Source organism: Sus scrofa, chromosome 17 (genome assembly GCF_000003025.6).
Source record: "Sus scrofa isolate TJ Tabasco breed Duroc chromosome 17, Sscrofa11.1, whole genome shotgun sequence".
Lineage (NCBI taxonomy): Eukaryota > Metazoa > Chordata > Mammalia > Artiodactyla > Suidae > Sus > Sus scrofa.
The window spans coordinates 48,864,695-48,881,981 of record NC_010459.5 but is presented as its reverse complement, the minus strand read 5'-3'; the positions used below and the strand labels follow the sequence as shown (position 1 = coordinate 48,881,981).

At 47.0% G+C, this 17,287-nt stretch overlaps 1 long non-coding RNA gene across 1 annotated transcript; it reads right to left on the bottom strand.

Annotated features, from left to right (window-relative positions):
- On the bottom strand, positions 440 to 14,896 carry LOC106506702. Its single transcript, XR_001302169.2, has 6 exons — positions 14,636 to 14,896; positions 10,823 to 11,811; positions 5,907 to 5,983; positions 5,059 to 5,192; positions 3,083 to 3,187; positions 440 to 669 (listed from the first exon to the last, which is right to left on the bottom strand). It is a non-coding gene; the product is annotated as an uncharacterized LOC106506702 (long non-coding RNA).

Genomic DNA, 17,287 nt, shown 5'->3' with positions numbered 1-17,287 from the left:
TCTCTGCAGCCCTGCCTGGCTTTGACATAGGCACAGGCCTCCAGCTGACCTGGCCTGTGGAAAGCCACACTGGGCTCTGATTCTGAGTAGAATCCTACCCCCTGACCCCACCCCAGGCAGGGCATTTCCTTTGGTTGAATGAAAAAACTCAAGAGAATGGCCATAGAGACCTTGAGGGAGAGGTGGATGGAGTCTGGCGAAGCTGGGCAGGGCCAGGGAATCACCCAAACACCCTCACCGCACAGCAGCTGGGGTGGCAAAGCAAGCTGCTTCCTTGGGTGCTAAACCCGCCACGTGTCTCCCTGCAGGGCCTTCCTCCCTCCTTGAGGTCACAGGGACACTGAGACCAGGGGACATCTGGAGTCCATTCGAATGGCATCAATCCCACATGGGGATGTTTTGACTGGACCCTTGGAGGGATTTCTTGTACATTAAACAGTGTTTATTTTCCAATAAAGATTCTGAAGTCAAGATTGCCATCTTGGCCTCTTCTAAGGGGACAGAGGAGCCAGAAAGCCTGCCCTGCTGACCTGAGGGTCTTTGGCTCTTCCAGTGAGGATGGTGGAAGCTTCGAGAAAGGGTATATCACCTTGCAGTTGCTCAGAACCCAAGGTTGAGCCAAACCCGCTCACGATACACAGTCTCTGTTGTAGCTATTCCACGGTGCCCCTGCAACACAAAAACAGCCACAGACAGTACATAAACCAGTAGGGCTGTGTTTCAATAAAACTTTATTTGTAAAAAGAGACGGTGGGCCACAGTTTGCCAACCTCTGCCTGTGGTATCCCAGTGTTTACCCTAAGACCTTGGACATGGTACGTGATCAGGAAATATTTGCTAATTTGATGAATGATTCTTGAGGTTCAGAAGCTGTGGGACCTTGAGCAAGACACTGCCTCCATTCCCTCCCTTGTAGAATAAAGAAGTTGGACCAGACAAGTTGTGATCATCTATTCCCAGCATGGCTGGGAATCTCAAGGTGCCCACAGTATTTCTGTATTATTTTTCTTATCTTAAAAAGGTCTCGTGTGTGTGTGTGTGTGTGTGTGTGTATGGGCACGCACGTGTGTGTGCCCATGTTTGTGGGGCTTTATGCATTTTCTGGGTATTCAACTTCTTTGATTCAACTTTATTCTTTTTTTTTTTTTTTTTTTTTTTCCCACTGTACAGCAAGGGGGTCAGGTCATCCTTAGATGTATACATTGCAGTTACAGTTTTTTTTTTTTTTTTTTTTTTTTTATTCAACTTTATATCACTATTTCTTTTTTTTTTCCTTTTGCTTTTTAGGGCAGCACCCGTGGCATATGGAAGTTCCCAGGCTAGGGGTCAAATCAGAGCTACAGCTGCCGGCCTATGCCACAGCCACAGCAATGCGGGATCGGAGCTGCATCTGGGACCTACACCACAGCTCATGGCAACGCTGGATCCCCAACCCACTGAGCAAGGCCAGGAATCAAACCCACATTCTTATGGATCCTAGTCGGGTTTGTTAACCACTAAGCCATGAAGGGAACTTCCAATATATCACGAATTCTTTATCTTGAAGGTCTGGCCCTAAATTACCATGGGCCGCTGAACTTCACAGTTCACAAGGGGACAGCTGAGCCATCTTCCTGTCCCCTGGTGTCTCTTTGACAGCGATGTAGTATCAGGCCGTCTAGTCATAAGTGTCAAAAATGTAAGTGACTTAAGCATTAAAAAAACGTATTGGCTCATGAAACTAAAAAGGCTGTGTATAATGTGGCTTCTAGGATATTCCACAGGGAAACTCTGGGGAGAGTGAGGTCTCTAAATTCAAACCTGGCTTTCCAGATATGTTTGTCAAGGTAGGAGAAGGAAAAAACAGGCTTAGCTTTGTTTATAAATTTTACAATTGAGCACATGGTACGTGGGCCTCCTTTACACCCTTGTCCCGGGGCCCACGGACGGGCTGGTCCAGGGTGAGCTGGCCCTTGGCTACCATGGACAGCCCAAGACAGGCCACTGACGGCTCTGCCACACGCTGGCTGGGAGCCCGGGAGCAGGTGGCTTAGCAGTGCTCTCTCAAAAGGGACTCAAGAGAAAGCCTAAGTCTTGGGGTTATTGTGAGAAGCGAGGGAGATAACGTGTGCAAATGGACTTGAAGAAATCCTATACAACGTCAGGAACTATTATTATTACTGGAAGTGATTAGAGGCGGACGTGGTTTCATCACCCTCTCGAGAGACGGCGCCTGAAGCCCAGAGGATTCTGGGGAAAGCCTGACCCAAGGTGAACAGAGAAGAGCCATGTGCAGATGGGAGATAAAGCAATGGGCTTAACGTGGTGGGAAATCTTAGGAGCTCTGTCAATATTTAGCTTGTCGACCAGATGTCAGCTGAGCTCTACCTGTGCTAGAAAGTTCTGGAAAAGGCAAGCCAAGCGCCCTGGTATCTGGCTTGAACCTCTCAGAAAAGAAGGGGGGGTCCTCTTTATGCTGTCCTGCCCCCCCTCCCTGGGAAATCATGATCTGGATAGAGGCTTGGAGCTGTGTGCAGAGGTGGAGAAGAGTGTAGACAGGAAGAGAGAGGTCAGGAGTTCCCACGGATCCCACGTTGCTGTGGTTCTGGCGTAGGCCAGTGGCTACAGCTCCAATTGGACCCCTAGCCTGGGAACCTCCATGTGCCGCGAAAGTGGCCCAAGAAATGGCAAAAAGACAAAAAAAAAAAAAAAAAAAAAGGAAAGAGAGAGGTCAGATAGAAGTGCAAGATGGGGGAGGAAAAGAGAAGAGGGTGGCAGAGGGAGCAGAGTGGAGCTTTCTAGAGGTTTAGAGCTGGAAGGGAGTCTACAGATCCTGCCCAACCCCCTAGGAAGTGGAGACTCAGAGAGGTCGAGCAACCTGCCCAAGGACACACAGCTAAGCATTGGCCTGTGCAAAGACAGATAAGTCACCCAGGGCGAGAGGTCTGCAGGAAGTAAGAGGTAGGGGTGGACAGAAGACCCCCAGCCAGCAGGGTCAGCCAAGCTGGGGGTGGGGGTGGGGTGGGGCAGGGTGGAAAGGAGTTAACATTGACCGAGCACGTGCTCTGTGCCACCCTCCACGCTGGCCCCTTTCCTTACTCACCCAGTGTTGTTCTTGGCTTATTCTTGGTCCACAAACTCAGGTAATTTTTTGCTTTTTTTTATTAAGCGCTTTCCTTTGTCTTTGAGCCACATGCATGGCAGCAAGCTGTAAGGAAAGTCAAAGTCAGTCCTTCTTGGTTCTCCCATCCAAGTCCTGTGCAAATGTCCTGTGGACTGGAATAGCTGGAGTTAGGGGAGGCCATTCTTCCCAGTCCACTGTCCCCTCTTGATGAGATGTCCTATTCCCATGTGGTCCCTTCAGGACAGGAAGCCCCAGTCACTCAGGCCATGGTTAGGACACAAAACCTTTGGTGAGATTAGGGCCTAAATTCTCCAGGTGAGATGTGCAGCCATCAGCTCCGATGGGCAGATGTCAAAGGCACAGACTCTGGAGCCAGGCCACCTGGGTTCAAGTCACAGCTCTACCACTTATTAGCTGTGCAAACTTGGAAAGTAGCTTAACTTCTCTGTGCCTCTCTGGCTATGAAATTGAGTTAACAGTTTTGATGAGGAGTAAATGAGTGAAACCATTTAAAGTATCCAGGATAAGGCCTGGTATAGAGTAAATGGCAATAAATGGCAACTGGTACCAGCAAATGTCCCTTCTCTCTTTCCTTGGCTTCAAAGGACCCTCCCTCTCTCTTCTTATCCTCTGGACCCTTAGCAATGGGCTGTCCCGCCCAGGACAAGAATACAGAGCCATTGGGGAACCGCATGGTCTGGTGTATGGGCTGGGTTTAGCTCGGTGCTTCATACGTGTTGCTCTCTTTTTCATATTTGTTATGATCACTGTTGGGATTCTGATAAGCTCAGGGATGGCAGCTGCCCTAGTAGATGAGAAAGTGCACAGCATAAGCACGGGGGTAACTGAGTATGTGACACCGCATGCCGAACACAGAGGAAGTGGAAGAGGAGAGGCAGGGTGGGGTGGGAGGCAGGGAAGAGGGATCGGGGAGGTGCAACTCTCCCGGCCTCCCAGAGTCTGGCCCTGCCTTTGAGGCCTGCTGGCCCTCCCTGGCCTCAGCTGGCCTTACCTCTTGCCAGTCTGGCCCCTCCCGCTGGCTTGCCTGGCCCCTGTAACGCTCTCGTCCCCTCCTCTCTGACCTCCCCTTGGTCTGCTGCTTTTCACTTGACCAGACCTTCTGTGACCTTGGCCAAACTGCTTCAGCTAAACCTGATTCCAGGTTCTAATGTCATTATACCTATTGGACAGGTCAGGAAACCCGAGCAGCAAGGGGCCGTGATCTGTCCCACATCCCACAGTAAGAGCAGGGACAGGAAGCTGACCTCAGTCTCCCGAATCTCAATCCCATGCTGCTTGCCTTTCCCAGCAAGAGAGTCTGTCTGGGTGATGGATGAATGCCTAGAGTCTAGACCAATGGATGATGCTGCCCTCCAAAGAACATGGGGCGATGTCTAGAGACATTTTGGTTGTCACAGCTGGGGGACAAGGCTGCCACTGGCATCTACTGCGTAGCAACCAGGAATGCTACTTAAATGTCCTACGATGCACAGGACAGCCACCCACCTCCGGCTGCAAAGAGTTATCTGGCCACAAATGATAATGAAGCTGAGAAACTCTGGTCTAGATTCATGTGCAGCTTTAAACCTTGGGCCCATAATTTAATGCGTATTCTTCTAATGTAAAATAGTGATAATACCACCAAGCTCATAGGATTTGGGGAGGGTTAAATGACCTACGGCACAGAAAGAGCCAAATCTGGTGGTTGATGGAAAGCGAGCTGACTCTAAAAATGAGAGGGCAGGGGTGGGGATGGGGCCGGGGGTGCACCAGTGGGATTGGCTCCTGACATCGTCCCATAACTAAACTCCAGGAAGTGCAAAGGAAGACCACAATCCCCCAAACCAAGCCCAAGGGGCCACACTTGTCTCTAATAGAATTTTGAGTTCCTCCCCACCCCCTGTCATCAGCATTTGCAAATCCGAGTGTTAATTTAGAAGCAGAAACTGCATTACCTGTTCTCCACGCAGATCTGAGCTTCCATTTTAATTTGCCTTCATTATCTCTCTCTCTTATTAAGAACGGTAAATCTGTTTTGTGTTTTCATTATTCCATTAGCTGGAAGAAGCTCATCAGTAATGTGGGGGAGCTGCCAACATAAATAGCGCAATCTTCATGCAGGCGATGCAATAATTGACTTAAATCACTATTCTGTGGAGGCTGCAGCTCACAATTAGAGAAAGCGGCGTGATTTAAAAACGAGTTACAATTGATTGGATTTCAGGGGAAACCAGGTTGGGAATGTGTTAATTGCATTCCACCTAAACACCAGGTCTAAATGAAGCAGCCAGAGATTTAGGGGAATAACAAAATCTTCTCTAGAAATGGCCCCAAATTGCTTAATAGGATAGGAGAGATCTGATTAAAATGGGGGACTAATGGCCTGCTGTATTTCGGGGTGACAGGCTGAATTCTCATCTTAGAAAGTGATCCAGATAAGAGAGTAACATTCCTCAGTCTGTTGCACGGCCTGGCTGAGTTTTGGGGGCAAATATCAGTGGCACTTTCTCCCTGTTAGAACCTGAGTCAGACCATGTCCTACCTCTTCTCAAAACCCACCGATGGCTTTCATCTCAATCCAGGAAAAGCTAAGTCCTCACAATGGCAGGCCAGATGCTACATGACCCACCCCATAAACTTGCTGGCCTTCTCACTCACCAGGGTGACCAAGGTCTTTTGTGGTTGACCCCTGCCTATGCCTCTACCCTTGTCTCATTATTTTTCTTTCCCAGAATGACTGAAAGACCCCTGATGGTTCCATGCTCTGCTGCACCTTTGCATATGCTGTCCCTGCTTCACTCACCTGGTTAATTCCGAAGCTCCCCCAGAGCTTACTTGGCTCATGCCCCTCTTCTTCTCCAATCTTTCCTTTTAAAGTTTCTAGAAATTCATAGGAAAAAAAATGCATAAAAAAACTTGTTTTATGTGATTAGCTTCCCCAGCTACCAGGATATTGGACCTTTCCTCTCATCCCCTCTATTACATAGATAAATGCAAACAGACATATTTACATCCAACGATTCTGCTTCCTGGTCACAGCTGATTGGTCCAAAGATGGCCTTGGAGCCAAATTGGACCAATCAGAGTCCTTCCCTGGGAATTTGGGATGTGACCTAATGATTTGAATCTCAGCCTGGCTGTGCTTTTATGTCTTTCTCTTTTGCCTTCTCTTTTTCTTTCTTAATCCTTTTGCTTAATTTCATCTTTATACATAATTTTACACGTGGTAACATGTGTTGTTTGGTTCCGTTCCTATTTCCTCCCACTTTCACCTGCGTCACTCCTGTGACCCAGCATGAGGTGAACTAAGCTTACAACCCCAGAATGTATCCTTTCAAACACTCTAATGTGTCCTCATATTTATATTTACATTTACATGATGCATACAAATATATGTAAATGGTTGAGATTTTTTTCAAGAATTGTTTTATAAAAATAGGATTATATTTTATACTCTTCTCTGCACCTTGTTCTCTTTCACTTAATTAAGAATATCTCAGGAGTTCCGTGGTGGCCTAGTGAAATAAGGATCAGGTGTTTCACTGCTGTGGTGAGGGTTTGATCCCTGGCCCAGGAACTTCTGCATGCTGAGGGCGTGGCCAAAAAAGAAAAAAAAGAAAAAAAGAGTATCTCATAGAAACCTGTCTAGGTCAACTGATGAACCTCTAATTCTTTCCTTTTATTTTTTCAATGTAAACATGATCATGTCTTTATTTATTTGTCCTTTTTTTTTTTTTTTAAGGGCTGCATGGCAGATGGACTGGGGTGGCACATGGAAGTTCCAAGGCTAGGGGCCGAATCGGAGCTGCAGCTGCCAGACTACACCTCAGCCACAGCGATGCCAGATCCAAGCCGAATCTTCAATCTACACCATAGCTCACAGCAACACTGGATCCTTAACCCACGGAGTGAGGCCAAGGATGGAACCTGCAGCCTCATGGATGCTAGTCAGATTAATTTCCGCTGAGCCATGACAGGAACTCCCCCTAGAATTCATTCTTGCAAATGGTGGCCTGTTGGTCTGGGTTGAGTGTACACTGGAAGGGATGGCTATTATTTTCTGAGTAGAAGCAGAGAAAGTGGATCTGAAGATGCAGAGGGAAGCAGGGACCCATTGAGAAGCTGAGAGAAGCCACAGAGATAGCTGCCCTCCAAATCCAGGCTTAAATAGACCCTACCTACCTCCAGCCTTTGGCTCTGGGAGGCCGCATGATGTTTTTATAAGCAAGTGGCCCTGTGCAGGCTTAAACCGACTCAATGAGGATCAATTAGTTGTAACAGAGTCTCAACTAACATGGGTGAATCAGGCCTGATGCTTTATGGCTATTTGGGGCTCTTTGGGACCTTGGGTAGTAAGAGTGGGATTAGCCAACTTCTCAGTCAAAGACATGTTATCATAATTGGTCCAGACAAGGCCCAATCCTTGATTTGTTTGCATTTGTACATCTATTTGCCTTTATTCCATTCTGCACTTTCACCTCCTCCCACTGTCAGCTTTTATTATGTATAGATTCTGCCTAAAATATGCAAGCATTACTTTATGAGTGGGAACTTTATTTTAATTTAATTTAATTTTATGGGCCCCACCTGTGGTATGTGGAAGTTGTTCCCTGGCTAGGGGTTGAATCAGAGCTACACTGAGGTCTACGCCACAGCCACAGCCACACCAGATCCAAGCCACATCTGTGACCTACACTGCAGCTTGTGGCAATGCCAGATCCTTAACCCACTGAGCAAGGCCAGGGATTGAATACACATCCTCACGGAGACTAGTTAGGTTCTTAACCCGCTTCAATGGGAACTCTGTGAGCAGAAATTTTAAAATTACCTATGTGGCATTACTAGTTAGTTTCCCTCTTTTCTTTTTGCTTGTTGGTTTTGTTTTGTTTTTCACCCCGGGCTGAGAGGATAGGTTCAGTCATCCTCAGCTCATCACATTATCATCCTTGGCGATGCAAGATCCAGCTCTTGTTCTAGAAATCCATTTAGTGCTTCTCATCTCCGTTCCCCACTGCCCTCCCTCCCTTTGGCATGTTTGAAATGTATCCTGTTTGTATGTGCGTTTTGCAAAAGATATACAACTGCTTTGTGTGCCATGTTCTGAACTTCTGTCAGCGGTGTCCCAGCATGTTTTTAGACCTCTCTCCATGTTGCCATGTGCTCTTCTGGGGCACTGCTTGTAACTGTCTCCTAATCTTCTTTGGTGCGCATCTGGCACATTTTACTCACTGTTAAAGAATAATTCCGAGACACTTAGTTATGTGCACGCTGCTGTTCATTCTCACATGAGGAAGACTCTTGCTCTTAGACGGCTTTAAGGAACTAAAGCCAAAATCGAATCTCTAAGTGAGAGGAAAGAAAGCAAACTGCAGGTGGCTGGAAACAGTGAGCTTGTTTATGAGAAAGAATCTTACCAGTGCCAGCGAATCTTACTTTTGCAGGGGCAATGGGATACATGGATTATCTGGTATCTGGTGAACAGGTCCGTGTGAAATTGTCTTGAGTCATCAAGGAGAGGAAGCAAAGAGCCGTTTTGGCTGCTCACGGATTTTCTGGAAACCTGAAGGGTATGACTGTGGAGGACCTGTGCCAGGCTGTCTCTACCATGAGCAGCTTTCCATGGGCACCTCTACCCTGCATGGCTGGGCGGGCGCCATCCTCCCACAGTCACTGGGGAGGAACACCCAGGTCCTGTCTCCCCCAACCTTATCACCGACTACATCCAAACACGTATGTCCTCTGTAGGCACCTTGCGGGGCTACTATGCATTCTCAGCAGGTGTGATATTGCCCCCAAGGAGGCAAGAATTGACTGTTGGGGGAGGGAGCTGGAAAAAAAAGAACTCCTTTTTAAAAAAATTGAGGTAAAATATACATAGAGTATAGGAGTTCCTGTTGTGGCTCAGCAGATCAAGAACCGGACTAGTATCCATGAGGATGTGGGTTCGATCCCTGGCCTCACTCAAGGGGTTAAGGATCCACTGTTGCCACAGGCTGAGGCATAAGTTGAAGATGCGGCTCAGATCTGGTATAATGGCTGTGGCTCTGCTGGCAGTTGCAGCTCTGATTCAACCCCTGAACCAGAAACTTCCATATGCCACAGGTGCAGCCCTAAAAAGGAAAAAAAAAAAATCCATAGCGTAACTTTACCATCCTAACCATTTTTAAGCATATGGTTCAGTGGCATTAAGTACATCACACTGTTGTCCCACCATCACCATTCTCCAACCTTCTTCATCCACTAAAATGGAAACTCTGTACCTGTTCAACAATAATTCCCCATTTGTCCTCCCTCAACCCCTGCAACCACCTTTCTACTTTCCGTTTCTATTAATTTCACTTCTCTAAATACTTGACATATGTAGAATCATACTATTTGTCTTTCCGTGATTGGCTTATTTCACTTAGCATAACATCCTTGAGGTTCACCCATGTTGTGACCTGTGCCAGAATTCTCCTCCTCTTGAAGGCTAAGTAATATTCCATCTTATGTTCGTACCACATTTTTTTTATCCACTCATCTGTTGATAGATGCTTAAAAATCTTAACTTTTTATTTTTTGGCCATGCTCAAGGTGTGTGGAAATTCTCAGACCAGGGATCAAACCCGTGCGTGCCACAGCAGCAATCTGAGTCACGACTGTGACAATACCAGATCCTTAACCTGCTGAGCCACTAGGGAACTCTGTAGATATCTTAACTCTTTATATATAAAGCATAACCAAACCTATGGCACATAAATAGACAGAGTATATATGGTGTCTTTGTGATATTAAAATTTCATTGGGAGGAGGAATTTAGGAAAAATGCCCAAAAAGCCCCTTAAGGAAAAATACTGACTATTGAAATTTGAACTGGATAATTCTCTGATGTGGAGGATTGTCCTGTGGATTGCAGGATGTTTAGCAGCATCCTTGGCCTCCATCCATTAGATGCCAGCAGTACACTCCCACAGACACTGCCACGTGTCCCCTGGGGTGCAAGATTGTCCTGGCTGAGAATCCCTGCTCTGGGCTCTGGCAGGTTGCCCTGAGAGCATGCGCAGAGTTATCTTCTCCAAGTGCTGCCACACGGCTCTCCCAGTGGGCATCCTCAGTGGAGCATCACTGTTGGGGAGAACACTTTGTGGAGGAGCCTGCGTCAAAGCATACAGTGGCCCCAAGGCTGGAAGACAGGAGCCTTGCCAAGTTTGACACAGAAAGCCAGGATTTCTTGGCCCAGAGTCCCTGTGACCTCTGGGTCACCCTTCCCTGCTGTGTGGGTCCCTGGTCATGTTCCTGGGTGTCAGTCTCCAGAGGGCACTTTGAATGGACAGAGCTCAGGTGTTTGCCTCTAACAATACCCCGTCCCTCCCCCTGCAGCCACTTTTTCACCCTTTCTGAGCACACCCCCCTTCCGCACCCCTAAGGGTTGTTATATCTTCATTCCTTGAACTGTCAAGTATTTATTAAGCACCTCTTAGGTGCCAAGGACAGTGCTCGCCTCTGAGACATGATCGTGAATAAGACCAGCCAGCTCCCCTCCCCAGCCCCACCCAAGAGCTTGCAGAAGCCTGGGGGTGCTTGGACAGCTGCACCCCCTCCAGTTTGGGCAGTCAGGGCAGGAATTCGAGAGAAGGGACGTGGAAGCTGAAACCTCTAAGGTAAGCCCAACCTGTCTCCACACCCTCTGAATAATGGCGACAGTTATGACTATGGTATTACCCTTGGGTGAATATTTACCATCTGCTGCCACTTCTCCACCTTCCAGTAGTTTTCTGCTCGCTGGAGGAGATGCCAGGGTCCTCGGCGACTCGAAACATGGTAAGTCATCTGCCCCTGTCCTCACATGTCTCCCAACTCATCTTCTAGCACTTTCTCCTTACTCACTCCTTTCAGCCACACTGGTCTTTCAAAAGACCACTTGCTGATCTTTCACACGCAATCGGGCGTGCTTCTGCTGTGTTGTCCTACCATCGCCATTCTCCAGAACCTTCTTCATCCACTAAAATGGAAACTCTGTACCTGTTCAACAGTAGTTCCGCACGTGTCCTCCCTCAGCCCCCAGCAACCACCTTTCTACATTTTGTCCCTATTAATTTCACTGCTCTAGGTACTCGACATATGTGGAGCCGTACAATATCTGTCTTTTTGTGATTGGCTTATTTCACTTAGCATAACATCCTTGAGGTTCATCCATGTTGTGACCTGTGCCAGAATTCTCCTCCTCTTGAAGGCTAAGTAATATTCCATCTCATGTTCGTACCACATTTTGTTTATCCACTCATCTGTTGATGGTATGTCTCTGCCCGTACTTCTTCAGGTCACCTGCAATACGCCCCTTCCTCACCTCTTCAGGCTGATGCTCGATTGTCACCTTCTTGTCATTCTATCAACTCTTATCATCCTTCTTGCCAACTCCATCTGGGACCACTGCTTTGCTTTTCCTTCCTGTTCATCATTCTCTAATATGTCCCCTAGTTTACACAGTTATCTTGTCTGTCTGTCTGTCTCTCCCTGTAGAAATTAAATTCTTCAAGAGACAGGATTATGGATCATGTTCCCTGATGTAGTCCCAGGGTTTGCCACCAAGCCTGGCAATTGTAGGTGCTCGAGAAATGTGATGAATTGGCGTTCCCTGGTGGCCTAGCGGTTACAGATTCGACGTTTTGTCATTGCAGTAACGTGGGTTCGATCCCTGACCCACGGACTTCTGCATGTTGTAGGCACAGCTAAAAACAAGCAAAAACAACAACAATAAACACACAAGCTAAAACCCCGTGCCTTTAAGAAAGGAATGTATATTTATGTATGATCGGGTCACTTTGCTGTACGGCAGAAATTAGCACAACATTGTCAATCAACTATACTTGAATAAAAAGAAAGAAATGTTGAATCAGTGAAATGCATGTCCTCCTCACAAAAACTCTTGTCACTCCATTAATACATCACAAAACTCGACGTGCATACGAATCACTTGGAGATTTTGTGAAAATGTAGATTCTGGATCTGTGGGTCTGGGGTGGGGTTCAAGTTCCTGCATTTCTACAGCTTCCCAGGGGATGCTGTACTGCTGGTCCTTGGACTGAACAGCAAGGAGTCAGCCACAATGACAGCATCAACGTTACAGATGAGGGAACCAGCTCAGAAAGCTTTACATTTCTAAAGGCACCTAGCTTTGGGAGATGGGCTGAGTTTGAAGTCTCCCAGATGCTAAGGGATCACCCTATTCTATTGCAGACCCCAAAGGCTGAGGAGGGTCCCCCAGGTGCTTGCAAAACTGAACTTTCCCTGAACATCCTATGTGAGTCTATTGTGGGTGCCAACTTGGGAACAGCACAGTGAGGCCTGTCCTGTGGCATAATCCCCAGCCTGAAGTGGGGCTAATTTATTCTAATTCTCTCCATGCTCTTTTATTTCAACTCATTAATTAAATTTTAAATGAAAGTATAGTTGGTTTACAATGTTGTGTCTCCATACTCTCATTAAGCTCTCTTTTGAGCTTAAGGAGAGCACACACATTTGCGTGTGTGTGTGTGTGTGTGTGTGTGTGTGTGGTGTGCATGTGTTGGGAACCTTCCAGAGAGCTTTCTTGGCTTGTTGATCATGAAGAGAGCTCTCTCCAGGCCTAACCTTGCACTTAGTGAGTGTGAGCTGGTAAACTTGATAAGCAAATTGGGGGGCAGTTTGCAGCATCATCTCATTACAAGGTCAAGGGCCTTGATCTTCCTCTTACTGGTTCCCCGAGCTCCACTGGAAATCCAGGGACAAAGGCAAAGGTGGCCTCTAGTCCAGAGCGTTCTCATTCTCTGGTTCCATCTGAACTCAATATCGCAGCGAGAGACTTTCCAGGGCGGTGCTCTCACATTCCCTCTCAGCTCTTACCACCGGCTAATTACCGAGACTGCTATTCCCAAATCGAACTAGCTTCACCCATGATCAAAGCACCGTCTCTCTCGCTTGGTCAGATCTATACCACAGCCCGCCCTGCTGCCCCCACGCCCACCCTAGCTGCCAAGCTCCTGGGCCATCACTGCATTTCCATTTCCTCCCATATCGACTGCACCCAAGCTCGTCCCCCAAACCGAGGGCTGGAATCCTATTGCTGGTTTCTCTCACAAGCAGGCCCGTGGTTAAAGTGAAGTCTGGCAGATTGAGGGCTCATAAACTCAACCCCATCGGGGCCATGCAGGTAATGTAAAGAGGACAGGTGCCGTAGATGGGAAGGTAGTTCCTGGAGAGCTCGGGCCAAGCTTCTAAAAACGCAACAGAGGGAACTCCCGTCGTGGCTCAGCGGTAACCACCCAACTAGGATCCACGAAGTTGTGGGTTTAATTCTTGGCTTCACTCAGTGGGTTGAGGACCTGGCACTGCTGTGAGCTATGGTGTAGGTTGCAGACGTGGCTCTGATCCTGAGTTGCTGTGGCTGTGGTGTAGGCTAGCAGCTGTAGCTCCGATTCAACCCCTAGCCTGGGAACTTCCATATGCAGCAGATGTGGCCCTAAAAAGACAAAAAATAAAATTAAATTAAATTAAAAATAAATAAATAAAAATAAAAAGGCGAGAGTTCCCGTTGCGGCTCAGCAGAAATGAATCTGACTAGGAACCATGAGGATGCACGTTCGATCCCTGGCCTTGCTCAGTGGGTTAAGGATCCAGTGATGCCGTGAGCTATGGTGTAGGTCCCAGACGCGGCTCAGATCCCTCATTGCTGTGACTGTGATGTAGGCTGGCAGCTGTAGCTCTGATTTGACCCCTGGCATGGGAATTTCCATATGCAATAGATGTGGCCCTAAAAAGACCAAAAAAAAAAATTACAATTAAAAACAAATAAAAAGGTGACAGAGCTCCATCGTGGGGTCTGACTGCCATAAGGGGCAGCCCTGTGTGGCCAGATCTAAACTTCTATGTGAACACTTATTTACATGAGCTCTCCCGATGGTGAAAGCTGGGCATGGATCAATTAAGCAGGTGCGACAGCCAATTCAATCCTCTAGGGCCACCAATTTATGATCTCAGCTTAGAAAACTGGGGAGACATAAACTCTTCCAGCTGAGGAACCCTGTTATCAGTCAGGGTTCGAGGACGAAGTAGGGACATAATTAAATGGGGTCCTTTGAAGGCAGACTTTCTACAAAGTCTGGGTAGGTTGGAGGGAAACCAGAAGGAATCGTGTCCCTGACACAGGGGTTCTGTTGTCACTCTGAGGCCTGGAGGTGATGGAAACCTGGATGAAGAGCCATGTGGAGAGGCCGCTTCGCAGGGCCATGACCTTGGGTAGAGGGAAGCAGGATAAAGCGCCCTCCCATTGCACTAAAACCCTCCCATTGGCCAAACCCAACCAGAACCCACCCAGCTGTGGGAGCCCATTGGCACAGTCCATGCAGGTGGGCCTCCTGGGCAGAAAGCAGGGTGGACAAAAGTGACGTCAGCAAAAACCCCATGTCATGGTCACACCTGGCGATTGCCACAGCCAAAGCCATTCCTTTTGACCAAAGGAACAGAGGCCTCTGTGTCAATGTCACCTCTCAGTGTTTCTGTATTAATTACTCTTACCCTGCTAATCTTATACTTGTCCTTCAGCTGTGGCCCATCCTGTGTCTTCCTGGTCCCAACCTCGGACCTGGGTTCTGATTCTTCAGGTGATACAGAGATAGAAATGAGCCGTGATGTCCGCCATCCTGAGTTCAAAGGTTGGGTCTGCTGCTCACCAGCTGTGTGATGCTAAGCGAATCAGCTTCTCTGAGCCTCAGTTTCACTTCTGTAACGATAACAGGGGAAGATAACAATCCTTCCATTAGAGATGACAGTCAGATGGTTCTGGTACAGTGCCTGGAACTTCACAGGTACTCAGGAGAGTTAGATGCTATTATTTGTAACATTTCTGCTTCTCTCTTTATTTGCTTTATCTTGGTTAAGACCATGTCTCTTTGACCCCTTCTCCCACCTAGCTCCCCCCAGCGCTCAGATTACCTTTCCTTCCAGCTCATCCTGGGCCCCTTTCTCCTTGGAATGCTCCCCTAATTAGAGGGCACGGTTCCCAGCTGCAACCCCCAACCCCACTTCCAGGACAAAATTCTCTCTCTTGCAACTACTCACGTTGTCAGATTACTGACATCTATTTCCCTACTTGCAGAAATCTCCCTGATTTGACACAAGAAAGAATCCAAGAGTACTGTACACGAAGATGTTCTTTTCTTCATTTTTAAAAGTTTTGCCGGAGTATAACTGACGTACAATGTTGTGATAATTTCTGCTGTACAGCAAAGTGATTCAGTTATACACATACACAGATCCATTCTTTTCAGATTCTTTTCCCATTTAGGTTATCACCGAATATTGAGTCAAGTTCCCTCTGTGGGCCCCCACGGACCATCCAGTCCACGCACAATAGTGTTCACATGCCAATTCCAAACCCCCAATCCCCCCGGCCCCCCTCCCTGACCTTTCCCCTTTGGTAACCATAATTCGTTTTCTGTCTGTCAATCTGTTTCTACTTTATAAATAAATTCATTCGTACATTTTTTAAGATTCCACGTATAAGTGATATCATATGATGTTTGTCTTTCTGTCTTACTTCAGTTAGTATGATAATCTCTAGGTCCATCCATGTCGCTACAAATGGCATTATTTCATTCTTTTTTATGGCTGAGTAGTATTCCATTGTATATGTGTACTGCAGATGTTCCTTTCTGTGTTATTTATCATTCTGAAAAGTTAGAAACAATCTCAATGTACAAGAATACATGAGCTGATCAGGACTCAGGATGAGGGCACAACCCAGTGACAGATTATGTGGTCTTCAGAGATGACATCCATGAAGAGTTTGCAATACACAGAAAATGAATACAATATAATGAAGTGAAAAAAGCAGCATTTGGAATTGGAGCTGTATAGGGGGAGCTGCCTGTGTGTCTATTATATGCAAGTAAACTCACCCATATTCCCTTGATCAAAAACATTTAAAAAGGAAAGAGGAGGGAGTTCCTGCCATGACGCAGTGGGTTAAGAATCTGACTGCACCTGCTCAGGTCACTAAGGAGGTGCAGGTTCAATCCCCAGCTCAGCTCAGTGGGTTAAAGGATCAGGTGTTGCCACAGCTGAGGCTTGAATTCAATCCCTGGGCCTGGAACTTCCATATGCCACAGTTATGGCCATAAAAAAAGTTAGAAAAAAAAAGAAAGAGAGGAAAACATTATTTAAACAGTGTAGGCAGTTCCTCTAATGATGATTGGCCACTAATTGAGTGTAGAGTGGGGCTGAGACTCTGGGGGGACAGCTTTGGGTCCCAGTTCTCCTGAGAGCATCTCACCCTGAATTAGCCTTGCTCTCTGGCAGCTCAAGATATGGAATTTCCAGGCAACATGGTTTTTAAAAGCAAGCCAGCTACTCTGTGTGTAGAACCATTGGGGAGCTACTTAGCAGGTTTTGTGGGCATTTTTGCAGTTTCTCTCCAGAGGCTTTTATCTTGATAACTTAACTCCTGTGAATAGGATGACTCTACTATAGAAGTTAAAACAAAAGCCTGTAGGAGTTCCCAATGTGGTGCAGCGGAAACAAATCCAACTGGAAACCATGAGGTTGTGGGTTCGATCCCTAGTCTCACTCAGTGGGTTAAGGATCTGGCATTGCCTTGAGCTGTGGTGTAGGTCACAGATGTGGCTTGGATCCGGCGTTGCTGTGGCTGTGGTGTCAGCTGGCGGCTACAGCTTCGATTCACCTGGGAACCTCCATATGCTGTGGGTGTGGTCCTAAAAAGACGATGAATAAATAAATAAATAAATAAAACAAAAGCCCATATATACAAAGAAGAGAAGGAGGATGAGGAGAAGGGGAAGAAAAAGGAGAAGAAAATGCACTAAAATCCTACCACTGGTTGGCTATGAAAGGAGAAGTGTGGGTGAATTTTTTCCTACCTTCTCTTTCATTCATTGACAAATATTTCTTGAGCATCTACTGTGTGCCAGACCCTATTCTATACGTTAGGGAAAAAAGCGGTGAATAAAAAAATTGCAAAAATCCTGGGTGGGTGGAGACAGACCATAAACACCCACGTAAGTTAAGTGTGAAGCAGGTTGGAGCTTGGCACATGCTTGGGAGAACAAAACAGAACCAGACAGGGGGCCAGGGATTGATAGGTTTGGGGTGGGGGGTTCAAGTTCAGGCAGTGTGATGAGAAGCCTCAATGAGGAGGTGGCTGCTGAATAA